The sequence below is a fragment of the Cibotium barometz genome, chromosome 31 (assembly GCF_041138505.1).
Source record: "Cibotium barometz isolate CiBa-2024 chromosome 31, ASM4113850v1, whole genome shotgun sequence".
Lineage (NCBI taxonomy): Eukaryota > Viridiplantae > Streptophyta > Polypodiopsida > Cyatheales > Cibotiaceae > Cibotium > Cibotium barometz.
The window spans coordinates 40676226-40680653 of record NC_141076.1 but is presented as its reverse complement, the minus strand read 5'-3'; the positions used below and the strand labels follow the sequence as shown (position 1 = coordinate 40680653).

General features: G+C 42.4%; 1 pseudogene; it reads right to left on the bottom strand.

Moving 5' to 3' along the window:
* Positions 1-422: 422 nt before the first annotated feature.
* LOC147620862 (uncharacterized) lies at positions 423-1226 on the bottom strand (annotated as a pseudogene).
* Between the last annotated feature and the right edge of the window lie 3202 nt (positions 1227-4428).

The window sequence follows — 4428 nt, the reverse complement described above, 5'->3', positions numbered from 1 at the left end:
TGCTGATCTAGACACTAAAAGTGCTTGTCAAGTGGTTTGAAAGTGCTTGTCTAGGTATTAAAGTGCTTGTCAAGTGGTTTGAAAGTGCTTGTCTAGATACTAAAAGTGCTTGTCCAGGTACTGAAGTGCTTGACAAGAATTTCTCAAGTGGCCTGAAAGTACTAAACATGTGCTTGTCTAGGTACTAGAAAGTGCTGGTCAGGTAATCTGAAAGTGCTTGTCAAGGTGCTTAAAGCGCTTGTCAAGTGGTCTGAAATGCTTGTCTAGGTACTAAAAGTACCTGACAGGTGCTTACCATGTGGCTTCCAAGTGCTTGTCTAGGTACTAAAAGTACCTGACAGGTGCTTACCATGTGGCTTCCAAGTGCTTGTGTAGGTACTTCAATTGTTTGGAAAGTGTTGGTCAAGTGGTCTGAAAGTGCTTGTCTAGTTACTTAAAGTGCTTGTCTAGGTACTTAAAGTGCTTTTCAAGTAATCTGAAAGTGCTTGTGTAGATCCTAGAAGTGCTTGTGTAGGTACTAGAAGTGCTTGTCAAGTGGTCTTAAAGTGCTTGTCTACTACTGAAAGTGCTGTCAAAGAGTTGAACGTGCGAAATAGTGCTTCTTAGGAGGACACATTGTGCTAGCTTGAAAGTTAGAACTTACAAGTTCTCCTCTGGGGGCATGCTATTATAGATTTGTTCAAATACATCATTTGACAATTCATATACATTAGGCTCACCTTCTATCGAGCACATCGCAAACCTGATGCATCGCACCAGGTGGGAGTAGATAAAAGCAGGGGGCTTGTCATCCAAAAGAACGTTCTTGGCCATTTACCTTGTCGTAGAAGAGTCCCTCAACGACAAATGAGTTCTTTTGAATACGGTTATGCCATTCATCCCTTTCAGATTTGATGGTCAAGCGCTTGGTTTTAGTGCACTTCAAGATGTAGAAGTCTGCACCTGGCTCTTCTGCATTCACTGCAAAGTTTTGGCCAACCATCAAGGCATCACTTAGGTTGTCATGGTGGCCAGCATACATGGGGTAACTCATCATCGTCGTCGCTGGATGCTTCTCCATCGTTTTGAACATTGACAGTCGGTTGTATTTGTAAGTACTCCCACCTCTCAACATGGTCCTTGTTTACACATCTCCTCCATTGGCCTTTAAATGCATGCATGGCAAAAGCAGGACAATGGTCTGCACCGTAGCCCGTGCATATCTGATTGACTATAGCCATCAACATAGTGGAAGGATCGAGACCCTTTGATCTGCATGCAATCCCACTCTCTATCTTTGTCTACATCACCGAGCTTGACCTCCCAGAATCTATGATCGACTTTCTTCCCTGTTAATGGACATTCTTTCCTGAGGGTTGCGTTGAGGAATGCTACCACACTTGAAGCATTATGTAACACCCATCCGTCAGATTTCAGCTGCTCCTGTGTGTGAGAGCTCTTTTGAGCACCGCACCAGTCCCATCGTGCTCGCCCTTCCCATGGCCGGATGCGAAGAGACTGTGCATCATCTCAATACCTATCATATTGAAGTATCGGGCTACAAAATAGAAAGGGTGCCTTGCTTTGAATTGTGAAGCAGTGCCATCAGACCACACCTAGTGTCGCTTGACACTGTATCCTTGAGCTTTCAGCCACTCATTGTGCAAAAGAAAGCAGTGCTGCACAAACAAAGTGTCGTGGATTTTGTCATCAGAGATGTAGAAGTGGGTTGTCTTCCGAATGGTACCAAGCACATCACGTAGGTACGAAGTGTGGACCAAGATTATCACTTGAGTTGAATACCAATGCATTGACTGAATTTCATTCTGCACCTTGAAGGAGTAATTCTCTGCAAAATCCACTACCGACACCACTACATCATCTGGAAATTTATCCAAACACTCTTTGAATTGTTCAGCTTGCCATCTGTACTTATAATTATGTTTGATGAAGTTTCCCAATTTGCTTTGAAGAAGCAAGGAACTGAAAGTCCTCGAGCTGACTTGGCGAACAACAAGATCTTTATGAGTTTTTGCTTGATTGTTCTCATCCACCTCCTGTGTAGGAACGTCGTCAAAAAGCTTGACAGTTATCATAGAGATGTCATTGCTTTTTTCATGTGGACGCAAGGAGATCTGTTTAACGCCACAATGTTGGCATGTACCCAAAAGACATTGTCTATGGTGATAAGCACAGTCAATGGGTTTTGGGCATAATACAGACTCTCATAGGTCTATTAAGCTTGGAAATGTGACATTGGAGGCTGTGCACTGCGCTGTTCCATCATGAGAACTGCAAACAAGGCACCTGCAAACTACATGGCTGGCCATGTAGCCCATATCTTCCCTGGCACATCTGATTAAGAGCTTCCTTGAAGTAGACAAGCTACACATGGTATTCACAGCAACAAGTGTTGTGGTCCTTCAACTTGCGTATGAAGTATGGCTTTAGACCCTCAAAACATCTGCTGAGGGAGATACTTATGTTAGGATGAGCCACTTGGAACCGCATATAGAAGTCTCTCTATGACAAAGAAGACAAATTTAGACACACTATCAAGCATTATAAATCATTTTGAAGCAACCTATAGCATTGGTAAGCATTATGACACACTTTCAATCAGTGTAACACTATGACACTCATTGGGTAAAGCTCTTAGATGCACTTAGTAGCACTTTCTGCACGTGGCAGCACTTGTAAATGGTTGTAAAGCAGTATAAAGCACTCTCAGGCACCTGCAAGCACTTAGAAGCCTGAGGATCCATTTAGATGAACTTTGAATGACATGGAATTTCTTGGAAGCACTTGGAAACACTAGCAAACACTTAGAAGCAAGTAAAGCATGTGGAAGCACTTAGAAGCACATGGAACACTTAAAAGCACATGGAATCACTAGCAAGCACTTAGAAGCACTTGGAAGCACTTAGAACCACTAGCAAACACTTGGAACCACTAGCAAGCACTTGGAAGCACTTAGAAGCACATGGAAGCACTAGCAAGCACTTAGAAGCACTTGGAAGCACTTGCAAGCACTTAGAAGCACTAGCAAAGCATTTAGAAGCCCTAGCAAGCACTTGGAAGCACTTGCAGTTAGAAGCTCCTGTTATCACTTCTGAATCTCTGTTAAGCCATTACAAGCATAAGCACTTGGAAGCATTTGGAAGAACTCTCAGGCACCTGGCAGCTTTTTAAAGCACTATTAAGCACTTAGAAGCAACAAAAGGCACTTAGAAGCACACAGAAACATTTAGATGCACTTGGAAGCACTTACAAGCACTTAGAAGCACACAGAAACATTTAGATGCACTTGGAAGCACTTACAAGCACTTGGAAGCAGTTAGAAGCTCTTGTTATCACTTTTGAAGCTCTGTTAAGCCATTACGAGCATAAGCACTTGGAAGCATTTGGAAGAACTCTCAGGCACCTGGCAGCTTTTTGAAGTACTATTAAGCACTCAGAAGCAACAAAAGGCACTTAGAAGCACACAGAAACATTTAGATGCACTTGTAAGCACTTACACGCACTTGGAAGCACTTGGAAGCACTTACAAGCACTTATAAGCACTTGGAAGCAGTAAGAAGCTCCTGTTATCACTTTTGAAGCTCTGTTAAGCCATTACGAGCATAAGCACTTGGAAGCATTTGGAAGAACTCTCAAGCACCTGGCAGCTTTTTGAAGCACTATTAAGTACTCAGAAGCAACAAAAGGCACTTAGAAGTACACAAAAATATTTAGATGCACTTGGAATGACATAAAATTACTTGGAACCACTATGAACCACTTAGAAGCACTTGTGATCACTTAGAAGTACTTGTGATCACTTGAAGAAGTATGTCAAGCACTATAAAGCATGGTTAAGCAATATAGTGCACTGTCAGGCACTCAGAAGTGGTCTGAAAATGCTCAGAAGCACTAAGATGCACTCATGACTTGGAATTTCTTGGAATCACCATGAAGCACTCAGAAGCATCTGAAATCAATTGTAAAGCTTCATAAAGCACTATAGTGCATGGTTAAGCATTGTAATGCACTGTGAGGCACTTGCAAACATTTGGAAGCATGGTAAAGCACTCTAATACCCTATCATACAAAATTTTAGTACTGTCAAGAACTCTAAACCACTGACATTTAGAAATCAGTATCGTATAGAAGAGCATATCCGGATACACTATCAATCATATGCGAGCAACTGTGTAGCTCTTACAACACACTCTCAACACAGTGATATACCTGAGGCAAATCGAGTAGATGCACTGGATGCAATACATGCGCACTCTTGCCTATCCTCTTTCGAACAACATCTTTCTTGTTTGGGGAGATGTGAGTTTCCATTGACCAAAACTGAAACATGATTTCCCTAATTTCACTGGTGATGGTGCTTGCCCTATGCAATTGACGGTGACAAGAATCCAAGGGAAGTGACCCTTCCTCCGCTTCATGTTGCAGTTA